Consider the following 20,251-nt stretch of genomic DNA (forward strand, 5'->3'; position numbering starts at 1 on the left):
TGTCTAAAAATACAATGTTTACACCTTAATTTTAAAATACATTATTGCTTAAAAATGCTAACCATTATCTGAGCCTTCAGTAAGTCATAATCTTTTTGCTGGTGGAGGGTTTGAAATACTGTGAGAATTACAATATGACATGCAGCACAGAGGCATGAATTGAGCAAATGCTGCTGGAAAAATGGTACCGACAGACTTGCTTGATGCAAGTCTAACAAACTTTCAGTGTATAAAACTGTGTGCAAAGTGCCATAAAATGAAGAACAATAAAGCAAGGGTGGCCTGTAGTTGTCTAAGGCTGTGGTGGAGGCAGAGGTGAAGATTGATTGGGAAGGAACCCCAGGGAACTTTCTGGGTTGATGGAAACATTCTATACCTTGATTATTGTGGTGATTACATGTATGCATCTATTTGTCAAAACTCATGGATCTGTACACTTAAAATAGGAACATTTTACTGCAGGTAAATTATACCCCAATGAGGTTGATTAAAATTAAAAGAAACTTTTGGAATGTATACCAGGAAGTGACAAAGCTGGTTAGAACCTTAGCAGAGGCTGGTTCCAGAACACTGAATTAATTATTTGCCAATACTTAAAGCCTGTGAAATTTCAGGCAAATATGAAGACTTAGGCTTCTCTGAAAAGCAGGAAGCTCTGGCAATACTGAGCCAAGATTCCCTCACCTGCCATCTCCCCCACCAAACCATGGCTGAAGCAGGGTAGCAGCTACTCCCTTTAGATGGAGCACTGCCTTTCCAGCGGCCACCCTGCCTGCTTCACTCATTTAAGTGATACGTCTAGCCCTGGTTGCCTTGGAGTTTGTGACCCATTGACTGGAGCGATAGTAGTGATTATCACTTAGTGTCTAGTTTAGCCCCTATAGCTTCCATATGGATCTCTCAGCATCTGACTTACCCTAGTATCAGGCATCGATATATAGTTTCATTGTTATATTCAAGTACTTTTTGTATATTATCGTGTTAAATCCTTACAGTGACCCTACCAAGCAGGTCCTGTCATCACCCCCAGTATGTAGTTGAGGAAGCCGAGACACAGAGAGTTTAGATACATCCCCAGGTTTACACAAGCAGTAAGTGATGGAGCCAGAATCCAAACCCAGAGCTGTCTGATGTCAGGGATTGTGCACGTGCGAGAAAGCCCAGCTGGGCAACTCCAGGAAGCAGGCTTCACGTGGAATTCCACGGTGCTGTGTGGGCTCCAGGGGGCGCCACTCACACAGGACACAATGCGAATGGTGCCTTCTTGGGTCCTGTAAAACCGAAGGGTGGGGTAGCCAATGGAAGGGGGGACCTCCCTCTAGCTTTGGGAATTTAGTTCAGTCAACAAGATTTTCTTTAGCACCTACTATATACCAGGTGCTGATCTAGGTGTTGGTCTAGGAGACACAGTGGTGAGCAAAGTCCCTACCCTAACAGAGCTTACCTTCTAATGGGAGAAATGGCCAATAAAACATAAGCAGGTTATATAATTTTATTAACATTTAATACCATGCCAGTTAATGATCAATTGCTGTGAAGTGAACTGCAGCAGAGACAGGGCTCAGCAGTGACTGGAGACACTAGTTAAGATCGGAAAGGGTGGGCTTCCCTGGTGGCGCAGTGGTTGGGAGTCCGCCTGCCGATGCAGGGGACACGGGTTCGTGCCCTGGTCCGGGAGGATCCCACGTGCCGCGGAGCGGCTGGGCCCGTGAGCCATGGCCGCTGGGCCTGTGCGTCCGGAGCCTGTGCTCCGCAGCGGGAGGGGCCACAGCAGTGAGAAGCCCGCATACCGCAAAAAAAAAAAAAAAAAAAAAAAAAAAAAAAAAAGATCGGAAAGGGTGAGAAGGCTCTCTGAAGAGGTGACATTTGAGCAGAGACTTGCAGATGTGAAGGAGCCCTGCAAAGATCTGGAAGAAGGCCACTCCAGCAGGACAATGGGAACAGCCAAGTGCAGAGGCCCTGGAGTGGGAACGAGCTCTTGGCATGTTAGATGTTAAGGACGAGACACTAGTAGGACCTCACAGGCCTTGGCAACAGTGTGGGTCTCTCCCTGGGGAGAACATGGGGGCAAGAATTTGCGTGGAGGGAGAGATGGAAGAGAGTAAGTTCAGGGCACTCTGAAGGGTGATCGAGGGACTTAGCGCCCACCCCAGGGACAGCCTGCACCCCTCCTGAACATGTCTGTCAAAGTGTGCCCAGCAGTTCTTCTAATTGTGATTGTTTTTTCCAAAATACAGGTGTGGAGAGCCTGGTTTCCAGCAGGATGGCAATGACACCTGGTCTGGTTTCAGTAAATCTTTCTTATGCAAGATTCCATCTGCATCTCAATCACCAAAGGCTCTGACGCATTCCACCTGAGTCTCTGGCTGCAGGATGTGCTAGACAGAGGGAAACAATGTCCCTGAGTGACAAAGTGGACAAACTCCAGTGAACAACCAATCACCAGCTAGGTGACCTGGGGTGAGTCATTTCTCCTCTCTGAGCCTCAGTCCCCTCCTCTGTAAAATGGGGCTACCCATGCCTCATTTCCAGAGTGGCTCATGGTAATTAATCAAGATCGGGTTTTTGAAAACACTCTGTGCAGGGCTAGTTCATTTATTTACTTATTTATTTTCTGTCTCCCCAGCTAGGATGTAGATGACTTGAGAGTAGGGTCTTGTCTGCTGGTTCATGTCAGCGACACCAAGGCAGAGCACAGAGCCTGGCACACAGTAAGTGCACAATAATATTTGCTCAATTAATGAATAGTATATGCTTATTAATTACCTGCAGATATAATGTTGGATGTGGCTTCAGATCCTTTAGTTTCTGAATATTACACAACAGGATTTTCTCCTTCTGGTCCCAATGAGCACTGCATGATTTGTATTGTGTTAAGGTTCATAGTGGTGGTTATTTCCATGAAAATGTCTCTCTGAGTGAGCAGATATGCCTATGAGTCTGTTAACACATCCCAACTACCTTTGGATTTTCTACCTAATCTGTTGATTTGGGTAGAATATATGACATAACCAGTGTCTACCCCAACTTCTACCATACAGAAAAGGAATTTAAATTAATATCTATATTTAATGCATTTGTTCATTCATTCTTTTTTTCAGTAAATATTTATTGAGAAACTTCCACTGAACCGTGGGACTCAGCATGGAAGTACATCACTCATAGACCCTGCCCTCGAGGAACTTACATTCTAGCAGGAGACAGGCATAAAGCAACTCATTATACAAATAAGTAACTGCAATTGAAGTTAGAGCTAAGAAGGCCAAGTCCAGGTGCTATGAGTGTGTCTATCAGGATTCCTGACTTGGACCAGGGTGTCAGGGAAGGCTTCTGTGAGGAGGTGAGGTTTGTGCTGAGCCTGAGAGGTGAGAAGTGAGGGGAGAGAGCGTTGAGCCAGCCAGGGGGATCAGCGGGCACAAGGGCCTGTCCTGGGGGAGGTCTTGTACTTCTGAGGATCAGAAGGGAGAGGGATAGGTGACAATGTTGGAGGTTTGGCAGGGGTCAGGTCAGGCAGGGCTCTGTGGACCTGAGAAAGGATTTGGATTCAGTCTACAAACAAGCAACACCAGCAAAGTGGTTTAAATCCGGTAGAGACCTGAACACATTTACTTTCTTTCTTTCTTTTTGTAAATGTTATTGAAGGATAGTTGATTTACAATGTTGTGTTAATTTCTTCTGTACAGCAAAGTGACTGTACGTCTACATCTATCTGAAATCACTTCGGCTGACGTTTCCATGAGACTTTGTACATTTCAGCATATTCAAAACTGGAAACTCATGTTTGATGACCTTGTAATCTTGCAAGGTCAATAGTGCAGTTCAAACTCTCCCTGTGTTACAGAGGAGGAAACTGAGGCACAGGGACGTGGGAAGGATTGATAAAAGCTGTTTGACAGGCAGGGCAAGGTCTTCGGAGCAACATCAATCTATCAATGAATAAATGAAGCGTGGGAGGAAGTATAAGGAATTGGGTATTAGAAATGGCCCTATGTTCTCTGGCTCTGGCTCTCCCTGATAATATTTAAAATGGTGAATCGGCAGTGAGGCGATCTGAATATGTGTGAGCAGAAAGTCAGCTGATGGCCGACCTCAGAGCCCATGGCCACACCTGTCCTCCCTCCAGTACTGAGATCTTAGCACTAACCCCCACTGGGGAAGGTGCATCCTAAACCTGGTCCAAGCTTATCAATGGTCTGCTCCTTCTCCAGGGTCCCTTATTTCCTAACAAAGCCACACTTCCTTAGCTTCAAAATTAATAAGATAATAATGATGATAACCAGTGTCATTCCTGCACTGTCATACAAGCACTACTGTGCTTGTCTGCTCAGCCCCTATTCCCCACCTCCTCCTGGTAACAGCGCCCTGATTTTTTCCCTTGGGCAACAGCTCCATGGTGAGCAAACTACCCAGAGCTAGCCAGTAAGGCTCAGCACTGATCTCCACTTAAGCCTGACCTGTAATAGGCATTCAGTAAATGTTTTCTAAGTTTAATAAAATTTATTACTTAACGACTGCATTAGTCAAGACTCTTTCGGCTGCAAGTGACAGAAACGCCCACCCAAGAGAGTTTTATTGGCTCCCGTAACAAAAAGTTCCTATGATAGGGCTGACTGCTCTCCCACCACCACCAGCAGGTGCAAATGTGTAGCGACATGAAAGAGCGTGGCCAGAGCCTTGAGATCAAGGAGGAAAGGGGACATGGATGTCATGGACTCAGGGCAGCAGTCGGGCATCTTATTCGCAGCCACAGAAACTCACTCTGGATAACAATAGTGGAAAAGGACACAGGGGAAGGATCTTGAGTGGCTCATGGATCAAAGATAAGACTGGGGAACCAGGTGCAGGAGAAAAATGAGGCCAAGGAAGACCAGGTGCAGGAATGACAGTCCAGGTCAGCCACCGGCCCCTGCGGTGAGAACCACAGTGCTGGCACCTCACCACTCCTGCAGGAGTAATTCTTACCTGGGCCACTCCGCAAGGTTGAAAGCCCAAGGGCAACATGCAAATGACCCAGCTAAGGTCCTGTAGCTCCACTTTGCCCGAGTAGGGAGAGGTGGCATCTGGGCTCTGCCTTCTTCCAAGACTAACACAAAATTCTTTCCTAATAAAGAGGGGCTTGGATGCCAATCTGGAGAAAACATAATATTTGAGGAGGTGAGTTGAGGAAGAACCTCATGAGAACTCACATTCTGATGCTTTGGGGGCCAGCTGATCACATGTCCATATTAAGAGATCCAAATTCAATTTTAGAAATGACTCTTTTGGACAGACTGTGTCAGATTCAGCTATGAGCCACCAGTATGGAAGGAAACTTAACCTTTATCTTTTGGGCGATGGGGAGCCATAGGAAGGTTTAAACCAGAGTGGAGGGTGATGTGGAAACAGAGAGAGATGGTAGGGCCAGTGAATCAGGCCATGGCTGTGGGGTTCGGATGGAGGGGATGGACTTGAGACCTTCTTAAGAGAAAAAGGCAGCAGGATCTGGCGACTGAAGCTACAAGGGACATGTTGGGAGAGGGAGAAGTAAGAGTCAAGAACTCACCAAATTACCGGCATAGGGGATCAAACATCATCAAGCACCTCCTCTCAAGTGCTTCATTTTTGTTAGCAAGGAAAGGATATTGTAAAGGCCAAATTGCACAACCAAAGAGGAAATCCAAAGGCAGACAGAGAGAATAATAGAAAGGCCTCTGCATTGACAGTGTGATTCATTAGTATTCTTTAAGTTGAGAAGGAAAAAAATAATTGATCCTGGATGAAGAAATTGGGCTTGGCTGAGCCTGGGGCTATGGGAGGTAAGTCTGCTCCAGAATTCCTTGGGGGCGTGTAGCTGATGGGTGAGAAGGAAGGAGGGGAGGAATGGGGCTGCAAATGCTTAAAGAGACATTTTGTCCAGGACAGGGGCTGGGAAAATCAAGGAGACTGGGTTTTATTGCTTGGAAGGGAGGAGGACGTTGGCAACACTCAGCACTGTCCCTGTAGATGTGCCTTCTTGACAACTTACTTGGTTTAGAATAAATCTTCAGGCTAGCCTGGAGGGAAACCAACCTGAGCCCCATCTTTTGCAGATGAGGAAATGCAGACTACGAAATCTGGGGCAGCTAAAGAAGGTCACATGCTTAGGAAGTGGTGGAGAACAAGCTAAATCTGGCTCAAGATTCCTGACTGCCAGTAGAATCCAGGGCCCCTGAGCCACCCGGTCCTGGGAGTAGCGATTTATGTCACATAGAATCTCCCACTGATTTAGCCACTTGCACAGTGTTTGATAAATATTCATAGAAGCGAATTTATTTTCCATTGGTTTGCTATCAGTTGATCTTTCAAGCAACCAGGATGGATTGAGGTTCTCCTATGGGGATTCAGAGCAGAGGAGAGGAAAATCAATGAGGCCTTGATGAGTCAGAGGGTCTTCCCTAAGAGTAGGAAGGGAAGGACTGGATATGCCAGGAGAAGAGAAGTGAGCCATCCAGGAGGCCAGGACAAGGGATGCATTTTAACAGATCTTCCCATTAATTTTTAATGCCCCCCTTAAGGGTGGTGAGAACCCAAATTTGACTATGGTCTGTAAAGGATTCCTAGGCTCTGTATGGATGTAAGACAACCTAAGACATGGAATTGGGAGACCAAAATAATGAAATTTCTGGCACAGTCCAATGGTCTAGGTCAGAGTTCAGCAAACTTTTTATGTTAAGCTCTACAAGCCAAGTGACAAAACCTAGGATACTATGAAAGTACAAGAGAGAAAAATTCTCTGAACTTTTTATTAATGAAAAAATACAATAAAAATAAAATAACTGAGTGCAATGTTTTGGAATACAGTTCTACTAATGAGAAGATGGGATTCTCTTGGAGGGATAACATTTCATTTAGTTGAGATTCAAAGTGGATGTCACCTATCCTCAAAATCAATTGCAAATGTTCATCTGTTAATGCTGATCTGTAGTGAATTTTATATGCTTCCTATTTGACAGTGTCTTTTTTTTTTTTTTTTTTTTTTTTCCGGTATGCGGGCCTCACACTGTTGTGGCCTCTCCCGTTGCGGAGCACAGGCTCCGGAAGCACAGGCTCAGCGGCCATGGCTCACGGGCCCAGCTGTTCCACGGCATGTGGGATCTTCCCGGACCGGGGCACGAACCCGTGTCCCCTGCTTTGGCAGGCGGATTCTCAGCCACTGCGCCACCAGGGAAGCCCTTGACAGTGTCTTTTACACAGGGAGGTGACACTCATGGCATCCCTGTGATTGGCAGTGCACCAAGCAACAGGGCTAAGGTCTGAGAGACCAGCAACTACTCAGCTCTGTGTAGCACAAAAGCCTCCGTGGATGGGAGGTAAAACAATGGGTGGGTCTTGTTCCAATAAGACTTTATTTATGGACACTAAAATTTAACTTTCTTATAATTTTCACATGTCACAAAATAATCTTCTTTTGATTTTTTTCAACTGTTTAGGAATACAGAAACCTTTCTTAGCTCAAGTGTGCCCTACAAAAACAAGTGGTAGGCCAGATTTAGCTCATGAGTCACAGCCTAGCATGACAAGTTAAGCTATTCATAATCAGAATGGCCAAGGGACATCTCTGATGTTATCCCTAATATCTGACCGGCAGGAAAGAAGTGTCTGGGAGGAACTAGAAATAAGGAGTTATGGAAGCTTCTGGAGCCTTGGGAAGATACCAGCCTCAGTTCTGGAGTGAGGGTCCCTGTCTTGGTGGGTTTGGTGGGACCCACCAGTGTTCTCCTGGCCCAAGACTCCTTTAATTCTGGAAGTCTGATCATGGATTCTACTTGTCTGTGTGGCCATTCTGGGCCCCCAAAGTCTTAATACTTAACACAAGGGTTTCCAAAGGATGGAGCGGAGTTGCCTGAAAAGGATAACCTCCCAGACAGCTGAGGCCAAGGCGGATGGCCGGGCTGGGGCACGGAGAGCAGCATGTAGTGCTGGGGCTTGGAAATGGCCCTTATCTCTAGCTGCTCAGGGGGAGTGTGGCACCTGTTTATGGGTAAACTCAGAGCCTAACCTCAGCTGGAGGCAAGGTAATGGGGCAAGACAGGGCTGGAGAGCACCCAGGCCAGGCCGCCGAGGTTTAACCCTTTCTAGGCAGCAGTGGGTGAAGGTATAACACTGCCCCAGATGAAGGACCAGCCCTAACCCGCCACCCTGTTTTCAGCTGGTTCCTACAAGAGAGGGGAGAGCCCTGCCATGGTCCAGCCGAGGTCAACTTGCTTTTGCAGATTTTAGTAACTGAAATGGCTGAGAAAAGCACTGAGTCATTGACTCCTGCAGCAAATAACCACGACACCTGCTGTATGCTGGGCACTCCTGGGGCTGTACCGTGAACAAGATCAGCATCATCCAGCTATGTTCAAGCTCAAGCGCTCTTTAATGACCCCTTGGCCCCATCTCCAGGCCAAGGCAGAGAGTACGTGATTATCCCCATTTTACAAAAGAAATAACTGACACACACAGGGTCACCCAGGATATGAGGGTAGAAGGTAGACGATAACTCAGTTCTCCTTCATTGGAGCATAAAGTTTCCACTTTGTTAAAACACAAGACAGTTTTTCCAAACCCTCCACTATTTGTGTATCTATTCACTCAGTCGCTTTGTCTGACGTGCTTAGTGATTGTGACCCTGCCCCAGACTCAGCGTGGAGTGCCTGGGACGTAAAAACAAAGGAGCTCGTTCCCTTTCCTCAAAGAGTCTATGGTCTACGGGGACCACAGGGGTCATGGGCTCCACAGCCACCCCAGGCACAGTGAAGGAGCGCATGGAGGGGCCCTCGGTGAGGAGGCTGAGACATAGGATGGCTTGGAGACAGACCTTCCACTTGCAGTGTCGCCTTCGTCAAGACACTCTCCTCTCTGAGCCTCAGTTTCCTCATCACTTAAGTGGGCATAGCAATAGTATCTACCTCAGTGGGCTGGTGTGAGGGCTGAATAAGGTGATACGGTGCCTGACACAGTCAGCACTCAATGAATGATGATTATTTAAAGGTCCAGGAAAGAAGACCCACAAGGACAGGTAAAAGGGTCCAGAATTCAGTAGGACAACCGATTTTGTGTGTCTGTCACAACGTTTTGTTTTTAAACAGTTTTGCGCAATTATTAAGTGTATGGACTGAGCACAGGTCAACCCCTTGAAGCAACCCCTTGAAGCAGGTATGGATGTTTTCTTCCCATTTTGCAGATGAGGAAATTGAGGACCGGTGATAGAAAGTTCTCCAAGATCACATGGCAAGAAAGAATAAAAGAGTGTGTCCCCCAACGCTTGTCCCCGCACTGGGCCGCCCCATTGTTAAATGGAGGAGGGAGTTTGGCTGTCATTTTGCTGTGGACAGGACAGGAAAACCAAGGTTTAAATGGTGGCATGAAGGGTGCAAAGGTGACAGGGAGGTGCTGACAGGAAGGCCTCTGAGACCCAGAAAGGGGGGCTCCAGCTCATCCCCAGGCGGGGGTGTTTGGGTAGCAGACTGCTTGAGCACACAGGATTGGCTATGAAAGTCCCTGCAGCATGAGACACACCTCCCAAGAAAAGCCTTTCCCTTTGGAATCTCCTGGCCACGAGCACTCTTGCTGGCATGGTAGCAAGAGGTACATGAGAGATGAGAATCCATGCATTCAGTCAGTCCTGATCCCCTGCTATGTCCAGGTACCATGGACCTCAAAATAAAACACAGCACCTTCCTCAAGTAGACTTCCGAGACAGACGCTGGTGCTCTAGGGCCTCTATCCACAGCACGGTGAGGCTCACAGGAGACCATCTGCCTCCGTTTTCAGAGATCCCCAGTACCTCTGGGGACTCACCACGTGTCACATCTGTGATGTCTCCAGTTCGCCTTACACACCGCCCAGACGATCTTCCTCTGGCATTGTTTTCTGGATTAAATCAAACGCCTTCAGTGCCCACTAAGGCTGGTCTCTGGATGCCTCTCCCTCCTCCTCAGTCACACCTCCCACCCAGCTCCTCATTTTCCCCTGGGCTTCAGCCAAGCAGGGCTCTGGGCAGACACTTGAACAAGCACTCTTGCTCCATACCATGGGGCCTTTGGACTCACAGTGTCCTGTCTGGAATGCCCTTTCCCTGCCTTGCCCACCTGACAGTTGCAAGTTATCCCCTTGTGAAGTCTTCTCTGATGTCTCAGCCGCAATACCAGTACCCCTAGATGGTCTGTCTCTGTCCATAAAAGCAACTCCCAATTCCTCACCATGTTTGGCTGGTTGGTGAGGCCTTGTAACCGAGCAGGACCCTATGGGGCCTTCCCCTGACAGACACCTCCCCTATATCCTCTGCTGTAGCTCCTCTCTGAAGTACTTAGATAACAGTATCTGATGCACACTCCCTGAGCTGATTTACAGATGCTAAAACCAACACCAAATGGAAGAAATTAACTACCTGATGATCATGAGCCCCCAGACCTACTGGTGCCTAAGGATGGATAAAGTCAACCACCCTGTTACCTCACCATCAACCAGTCAGAGAATTGTGCATAAACTGACCACCTACCCTATGAGCGCCCTCCCTCACCTGGCTTCTAAAAATACTTTGCTGAAACCCTTCGGGGAGTTTGGGGTTTTGAGCACAAGCCATGCGTTCTCCTTGCTTTGGCCCTGCAATAAGCCTTTCTCTGCTCCAGACTCTGACATTTCGTTTTGTTTGGCCTGGCTGTGTGTTGGGCACACAAACCTGCATTTGGTAACAGCCTGGCATGTCTTGGCCAATGCCCACCCCTCCCCATCACCCACATCTTACCAGTTACCCTGGTCTTTTTTTTCTTTTAGAAGGTTTTTTTAAAATTTTTTTAGGTTTTTATTGGTTTGTTTGTTTGTTTAATTTTGGGGCTGTGCCATGTGGCTTGCGGGATCTTAGTTCCCCGACCAGGGATCAAATGCGTGCCCCCCTGCAGTGGAAGCATGGAGTCTTAACCACTGGACCACCAGAGAAGTCCCACCCTGGTCTTCTTAAATGCCACCTCTTTGTCATCTCATGGACTCCACACTTTCTGTTTTCTCTGCCTGTAACGTTTTTCCCCAGGAGCCGCAAACTTTAATTTTTCAGGTTCCAGCTTCCAGACCCACAAAAGAGAGATTCTCCCCCACTGCCCTATTGAAATGGAGTCTCTTCCTCTTTCTTCTTTATCTTCGCACACTGCTTAGTTTTCTCCTAATACAAACACAATTGCAATAATTTTGTGGACTTCTTCCTTTGTCGACCCAGTTATTGCCTTCCTTCAAAGCATCGTGCTTAATAAGTATTCATTGAAGGACTAGTGGTTATGAGTGTACACATATGAAGAAATTCACCTAATATGTGTGCATCTTACCATACGTAAATTACACTTTAATAAAAATATATACAAAGTTTACTGAATACTTATAAATGCATTAAAAATGATAAGTGATAATGCACAAATTTGCCTATGTATCTTATTAATTGTATTTGCATCACTGGTGTTTAACACAGAGCCTGGCCCAATATTTCCTCCATTCCCGTGACGTAAAGTGGCTAAATTCAGAGCACATTACGTTAATGTGATCTTCCTTCATACTTCCTCTTGGAAAGTCATCATTAAACCAGTGATGCATCTTAAAATAGATGATTTGTCTTAGAACACTGAACATAGAAAACTCAGTCTGTAGAAGTCACTCACTAGATGTTGAACAAATCTGACTTGAAACACAACGGGATAAACTCTTAAGGGAGCTTGAAAAAGAGGTTTATAGGGTACTCCTCTTACCTTATTCACCTGTTGAAGAGAAACAGGCCCGTGAAAAGGCTGCAGAGTGTGCTAGTTAAGGCCTTGGGATTAGATCACCTGCCGATGAATCTGGGCTCCACTGCTTGCCAGCTGTGTGACCTTAAGCACAGTGCTTAACCACTCTGAACCTTGTTTCCCTCGTGAAACAGGAAGTGTGATCCCTACGTCACAGAGCCCTGGTAAGGATTCAATGAGATGATGACTGGGAAGCTTTTAGCTCAGTGCCTGGCAGACAGCAAGCCCTTGGTAAATAGTGGCAATTATTAGCAGTGTTGTGCTCCAGCCCAGGCCCGACCCTGGTCCTCTGAGCCCACCGTCAGTCCCCTGTGAGCGCCACATAATTGTGCGTGTTTGCAGGGAGGGACCAGAGCACAGGGGAGGAAGAGGAGGTACCTGCCCCCGGGGGGACTCTCATCCTAGAATTCTCTTCCTTCCCAGCCCAGCGAAAGTGTTTCCTCCACTCTGTAGAACTTCACCCCTCTGGGATCCCAGCTCTGGGCCCCAGGGGTTCTGGGAACACAGCGGCACAGTCAACAACCTTTTCAGTTGGGTCAACATCTCTTGTACCTTCAAATCCCTGGACTTCAGAAACCAGGGGAGGATATCAGACTCAAAACTGGAGCCAGCCCACGTGGCGGCCTCAACTCTCATGAAGACCCTCCGCGTCCCAGTCTAAGCATCACCGACTCCGTGGAATCCCAAACCAGCCAAGGCCATTCACACTAGTGAGCCTTTGCACACGCCGTCCGCTCCACCCGACGCTCCCAGTGCATTCCACCTACGGCCCTTGGCTCTGAAATGGGATTTTATCATTTCCCTTATTTTACAGGTGAGCCAGCTGAGTCCCAGAGAGGTTTGGTCACCTGACGCAGGTGACCCAGGGGCTCCCAACTCCCAAGGGCCGCAGGTGACTCCCCCTCCCCACATCTTCCACCAAAATAGTAATCGAGTGTCCCCAGAGAGAGTCCCATGTGCCAGGCTTCACGTTCACCATCTCACTCTGGGGTCAGTTTTATTCTCTCCAGCTTACAGGTGAGGAAGCCCAAGTTCAGTCACTTGCCTGGGAGCACGTGGTGTCAGGTGGCCAGAGATGCCCTGCAACCCTAGCCCCTCGGGATCCAACTGACTTGGTAAATCGATTCCTGGGGTGATACCGTGGACTAGCATCCTGAATTGGAGACATGCTCTCTTGGGGTAAAAATATCAAAGACTTAGGACCTCAGGAGGAGCCCCGAGGAAGGTGGACTTCCCTGACCACCCTGGCCAAGTACACTTTCCTCCCTGTCAACACTCCCATTGTCATTTACAGGGTGTAGTAAGATTCCCAGGGCCCAGGAGACGTGGAAGGACCGGGAGTTCTCAGCCTCCTGCAGAGCTCCTCCCACCTTGCCCACCCAGCGGACACTCAAAGCCAAGACCTCCTGTCCCAGTTTTCAGCCCCAGTGACCCGGGACAACTTGGTCACTTTGCCATCCAAGCTCAGTTCCTTAGAGCAGCAGCTCTGGAAACGGCTGCCTGCCTAAATTCAAATCCCAGCAACACCACTTGCCAGCTGTGACCCCCTGGGCAAGGGACTTAATCTCTCTGTGCCTCAACACCTTCACCTGTAAAATGGAAATAACAATAGTATCATGGTTGTGATAATACACGGGACAGTGAACCCTCACAAAATGTTAGTTTGGACGTGGAGGTGTGTTTTGTTTTGTCTCTCCTGAAATGAAGCCAAACACTCATAAGGATTCTTGCTTTCTTCGGGCGGCAGGAGCTGCAGCCGGGCGGCTGGAAGTGGGGATATGGAAACAGGCCCAGGGCCAAGTGGGGACGGCGAATCCCATCCAAGTGTCCCGGCCCAGCAGGGGAGGGCCAGCTCGAGATGGGGAGGCTGCCCGCGCAGGCCTCTGGGCCAGGCCAGTGAGTGGGCCCCTCTGGGCCAGACACCTATTTTCATTATCAGGCCCACATTCCTGGGATTCCTGGGTGAACCAGGCACTTATTACAAGAGACTCAAAGCGCCAAAGGAAAATACTCATTTGAGGCCCAGACATGGATTTTTCATTTCCATAATTGGCCGGTGGGTTGGCACGTCCCCGGGCGGCAGGCGGAAGGGAGCTGCTGGACAAAGTGTCTCTGTGGGAGCCCAGTCGCCCGTGGGGGAGGGCGGGGCCGGCTCCGCCCACAAGGCCCTCCAGAGGTCATGGCATCCATCCCCCTGCCTCTCAGCCTGACTCATCAGCACCCAGGCCAGAGGGACAGGCATCTACTCTGCTTTGCAGAAGGGGCCAGGAGGCTTGTGAGATCCCCTCCAGATCCTCACACACTAGCCGTCTGTCTAACTCAGCATCTCAACTAGGAGGTGATTTGGGCTCCCAGGGAAGACATTTTTGTCTGGAGACATTTTTGGTTGTCACAACTGGAGGAGGAGGAAGAACGGCTGCTCATGACCAAGGATGCTGCCCTGCATCCCACAGGGCACAGGACAGCCCTGTTTCCACAACGAAGAACGACCCAGCAGCCCTGATGACAAGTGTCAATCCATTGCGCTGCAGCTCTTGTCCACTTTTTCCCAATTATACTTCATGGAGGTGTAACCAGGAGAGGAGGGGCAGTCACCCAGGTGCGTCTTTTAGGAAGAAGAGACAGGTGTAGGATGGGGAATAAAGACCAATATACACGTCTGCCTACCTGATGGGGGCAAGGTGGAGATAGACTACAGGGGATTTGGAATCCAGCAGACCTGGATCGGCGCACAGCCTCTATTCCCCAGCTGTGGGGCTCCGGGCAAGTCACGTCGTGAGTTTCATTCAGCATGACCTGGGAAATGAGGTCAGCATCGCCACCTCACAGGGTGGGTGTGAAAATGAGCGGTGATGACGTTGGCCGAGTACCTCGTGTCTGCCTGGAGCATGGAAGTCCCCCCACACATGCCGACCTCCTCCCCTGACTCTATTTCCCCTTTCCACAGCCTTCCCATTGGCACCTTCCTTCCCCTGTGGCCTCTGCCTCCCTGTCTCTACCTCTCCAAACCCTCCCAGTGCCCAGGCCACTGTCCCTCTGGAGCACCTATTGCGCCCTCACCCTCTGGTCACCCTCCTAAGCCAGCAGAGATTCCTGTCTAGGCCATGCACTGGCTTCTACGGGTCATTCCTAGCTCTAGGGGTATGGGGGCATATTTGGGAGTATGTGGTATGTGTGAATGACATGTTATCTATAGATTTGCACAAGTACTGAGCGTTTTTGTGTGTATGTTGGTGTGTGAGTGTGCGTTTCTGTGTCTTGTGTGGATGCATATGTCCTGGGACTGCCTCTTTCTTCTTTCGTTGTCTCCCAGTCTCTGCAGAATACTTTGCAATATGCTGGACTCATTAGCTCTAGAGCATCCTTAGGGGAAAACTGGAGAGATGGATGTCTCCAGATTTCAGAGCAGGCTCTTTATTCCCTCTCCCCTGAGAAGCATGCCCAGAAACCAGGTTGTCATACACCATCCTACCTTTCCCCACACCTTTCCACCCTCCTTTTCTGAGCACTGACTCCGGGCCAAGCCCTGTCCTGGACATCTGGATGGAGAGATGCTCACACCCAGTCCCTGCTGAAAGTCAGCTCATGTTCCAGTGGGAGCTCTCAGGGCTACTGGTCAGCCAGGCTGTACCCGGACAGCAGTACCTGCTTTTAAAAGGTTGAAATACGCCTTAACGTTTGGCAAACAGCCTCTGCCCTGAGTCCCAAAGGGCCCCTGATTCCCACAATCCAGGAAGTGACAGGCTAACCCAGGCCCTGCAGAGAGCCTCCAGGGACCCTGCTCCTGGGCTGTGCCGGCCTCCCTCCATCAGCTCTGATCAGTTGGCGCCTCTGCCATACCAGCTGTTAGATATTTTCAGACACTCCTAGGAGAAAGAGGCCTCATCATGCTGCAAATCACTAAGAGCACCGAAGCAGATGTTGAGCAGCTCTGAGAGCACTGAGGACAGAGCCACTAACTGCCTGCAGGATTTCAAAGAAATCTTCAGAGAAAAAAAAAAAAAAAAAGGATCCTTCTCCAGGATCTTGAAGGATGAATAGGAGTCTGCAGGAAGATGAAGAGAGGGAAAGCCTTACTAGGTGCAGGGAGCAAGGAGTACAAAGGCAGAGAGGCGTGTGAAAGGATCTCAGGCTAAAGGCAACCAGTTCCTGAGAGTGCAGAATGTGCGGATGATTGGAAAGGCAATGAGGCGACTAAATCGGAACAGGCCTTGAATGCTGAGCTAAGGAGCTGTAGCTACCCTCGGCAATCTTCAGGCCTAGGACCAGCTACACAGTTTGGGGGTCCAATACAAACTGAAAATGGAGCGGGCACCCTTGTTCAAAAATTATTAAGAATTTCAAGACCATTACAACTCAACATTAGAGGAGGGTCCTTCTAAGCCCAGGGCACCACATGACTGCCTGTGAAGGTGGCGATACCCAAGGCCACTGGTCTGATCTGATGTCCCGCCTGGGATTTAGGAGATGACAGCCTGAGCCCACCAGGCCTGAGAGAGGAAGCAGGAAACACCTCTGCAAAATTCTCCTGGTCTCATGGGAGATTAGCCCCGTCCCTTTGCAGAGATCAGGTTACCATTCCAGATGCACTCTCTTCAGAGCCTTAATTAATCAGAGAGGTTTGCACGGCACTTTTCTCTTTGTGCACTAATTCCTCACCCAGCTTACCCTGCCGCTGTATAAACACACGAGGTGGGTGCCCCGGAGGACCCAAAAGCCTGCTTCCCATAAGCGCTGGCTCCAACCACTGCCCAGCAGCTTGGGGATGTACCCAGAGTCACACCCAGGCTCCATCTCACACAGGGCCCCGCTGGAGGGTTCAGAGGGTCCTCAGTGACCACCTCGCTAGGAACCAAGGAGCCCAGTGACTTGGGGCAAGTCACTGGAACACTTTGCTAATTTCACCTTCCCTGAGATGAGATAAGCCACCAGATAGGAGAAGGAATCAACAGGGGTCTGACTGCACTTCTGATGCAAATAGAGGCCAAAATCAAAAGCTCCTCTGCCTGAGGTTAATAGATTCATTTGGTTAAAAGCTGAGAAGCATTTCACCACAACCTCTGTCCCCAGCAACCTGCCCTCAGTATTTGCATACGTTTTGAATGAAAATTGTCAGGACCATGCGAACTGGACAGCTAAATGCATCTTATCTGATGGCTGTCGGGGAATATGGGGGGAACAGGTGGGGTTTAAACACGAATAGGGGCTGAGGCCCTTGTATGGGTCTGAGCCTCAATGATTGTATCTGCCCCACCCTGGGCCCTGGCTTATGATAAACTGCCTTCTCCATTTCACCGGCCCCTCGGTGACTAACAAGCCACCTGCTTGTGGTGGGACCTGGGAGAAAGAGAAACGATTCTTTATTGTTCCTTCTGGTTCCATTGAGGTCAAGTGCGAGGAGCAGGGTTAGGGTACCATTGCCCCCAAAGAGGATTTCCATGCCTTCATCCATTAGTCCATTAATCCTGAAGTACTTCATTCAACCATTTCATCCTTCACCATGTGAATCTTTCAGCTGTATTCACAAATAATACCTATCTTTAGGGGGGAAATCCGAAAGGAAATCTATTCATTTTTTTAATTGATCACATTGTACACATCACATAAGTTCTCTGCAGGAAAAAAAAAAATTAAAATGCTGATACACAATGTGAAAAAAAGGATATGTGATCCTAAAGCTCCCAACATTCCCCTGCCCAGAGCATCACCACCCTTAGCTCCTGGAGGGGTTGTATGTTCTCTCAGACTCACTCTGCGCATTGCTGCACAGAGAACTCTGTCTTCCCGGCACTTGGGTGTCCCTGACCTCCCTAGCTCTTGTCCACTGATTGCCCGTGTCCCACTCAGGTTCTTGTGACAACCAGTCCCCACCATTCCTGCACATACCCTAGGCAGGGAAATCGGCAGTCCCAAGCTCAGATGTTTTTAACCAAGCATCTCTCTTGCACTGTACTAGGCGCGGGGCAGGCTGCAATGGGCAAGATGCAGCTGAGAGCCAGTACGCTATGTGTCACAGCTTGCTGGGGTTGGGCCGAGAAAGCAGCCACCCTCCCATCTTCCAGTTTCCAGATTGGGATTTGCATTTTGCTTTCTAAAGACCCTTATGTCCCTTAGCATTCCCTACTGCCCTTCTTCTTGCCTACCTGCAGTTGCTAAATTTATCATCACAAGCTTAAATTGCTTTTGTAACGGGGAAACACAGCACACTTTTTTTTTTTTTTTTTTTTTTTTTTTTTTTTTTTTTTTTTTTTTTTGCGGTATGCGGGGCCTTTCACTGTTGTGGCCTCTCCCGTTGCGGAGCACAGGCTCCGGACGCGCAGGCTCAGCGGCCATGGCTCACGGGCCCAGCCGCTCCGCGGCATGTGGGATCTTCCCGGACCGGGGCACGAACCCGTGTCCCCTGCATCGGCAGGCGGGCTCTCAACCACTGCGCCACCAGGGAAGCCCTAGCACACTTATTTTTTAACAAAATTTATTTAGCAGGTATTACATGCCCGGTACTTGGGCAAGCACTATGTGAGAGGTAATAGATGTAAAAGAAACATCTTCACATCTACTTATAAAACAAAGACTATCTATTTTCATTTCAAGCTGCTTAATACACTCAAGGGTTCGAGGAGAAGGACAAGAAACCCTGCATATAGTTTAGAGGATGATTCTCCTGTGGCAGGATTGCATAGGGAAGTTTTCCTGGGGCATCAATAACGTGATTCAGAGAAGTTACCTCCTGCCCTGGACCAGGAGGTTGTACACGGCCTGTAATAAAAGTCATGACAATGAGATAAATGGCACCGTTACGCTTACCAGGGGCTTACACATATGCAGACAACAATGATGATGGCAAGGATGTTGAAGTAATGAGGTTAAGTGATATGATCTATGCCTGACACACAGCAAACGTTCAGCAGTTGGAAGCTGCTACGTTTATCTTCCTTCTTTCTAGTAAGGTATTATATTTCCCATTTTGTCTACGAGAGCCCTGAAACTCAGTGAGGTCCACATCCCTACCCTAGATCACAGCAGCTAGCAAGTGGAGGAGCTGAGATTTGAACCCAGGTCCCCTGAGAACCAAGATGAGTTGGTGATACAGCTTTGCCAGAGTTTCTTGGCTAAAGTATAGAGAAGAAAACATCAGCCCAGCTCCTCCTCTTAATTTCCAAATTGCTTTGATAGGCTTGTTTCTATAGACCTGTTACTCAGCATTTTCCAGAAATGGTCTGATTGCTATATTTCTCACCCTCTTTGTTACAGTTTGAGAGGAAAGTCCTCAGATTGTGACCCTATCCTATCTTGCTTTAATCTAACCCTAAACCCGGTCAGGCCTGCTAACTTTCCCCTGATTTTTTTTTTCCCAGGCTCTCCCTGTTCCCATCTAGATCAAAGCCCAAATATTGTAGCTTAAATATTTGTATTTAAGTTTGCAGCCTAAATATTGAAAGATGTCACTTGAGTGTATCCAGCATTGCTCAATGTGTTTCAACCGAAATCTTTGAGTAGTAGTTTGAAAGAAGAGAAGCCAATGTTTACTTTGGTCTGAAGGCCCTTCAGTTATTGAGCTCATCATACTCTTCAAGAACTTTCATTTAACTCTCCAGCATAATTCAAAAATCTCTCCTAGTTTTCAGAAGAAGGAACCCTAAGGTATGATGGCAGACCTCTGACTGAGTTTGACCCATGAAGTTCTTTAAATATAGTCAATGAACCGCCATCTCTCAAACACTGAGACATTTCAAGTAACAACACGGATTTCCTGCTTCCATTTGAAAAAGATCTGGAGAGATTTGGAAGGTCTAGAAACGCTAGACCAGAATTCTGAGCCTCTGGCTAACAGCTGCCCTCTGTAGACAGACATGTGTTCCCCACCAGGTCTGCTTATGTCATACATGTTACCTCCTAGGCCCTGCTACAGTGCCAGGCTGGGCTCTGCCACCTACCTCACCATGTGACTTAGGACAAGTCACCCAAGCTCCTCATGTGATGCCGCACAGACACCTGAGTCATTTTCTGCTTTCTGGCCCTGAACTTCTTAAAGGAGCTTCGACTGTTTGCATTGAACAACTCATCCAGCTCTCCCTGGGCCAGAACACAGTGCCCTGAGACCAGACATGTCTGTCCCCTGTGACATTGAGTCCCCTGGAGTGGAGAGAGAGGTGTCACCTGTGACCTCTGTGTTGCCTGGATTCATATTTTCAGGCTTATTTCTTCCTCCTAAACAAGAGCTCTCATTTTCTTAGTTGAAAAGCCACCAGAACCAAGCTTTTCCAGACATAGCCCCAGGCTCAGAAGGGTTCTTAGGTTAGTTCCTTGCTTCCAGGCAGGCCACCAGAACCCTTTCAAGGAAGACTTTTGGATTTGCTCCTATTAAAAAAAAAGAAAGGAAAGAAAGAAGGAAAGAAAGGTGGGAGGGAGGGAGAAAGGGAGGGACGGGGAAAAAGGGACTGTTTTGATTTAAAATAAAACATTTTTTGCAACATCGACAT

This window comes from Kogia breviceps, chromosome 4 (assembly GCF_026419965.1).
Source record: "Kogia breviceps isolate mKogBre1 chromosome 4, mKogBre1 haplotype 1, whole genome shotgun sequence".
In the NCBI taxonomy this organism is placed as follows: Eukaryota; Metazoa; Chordata; class Mammalia; order Artiodactyla; family Physeteridae; genus Kogia; species Kogia breviceps.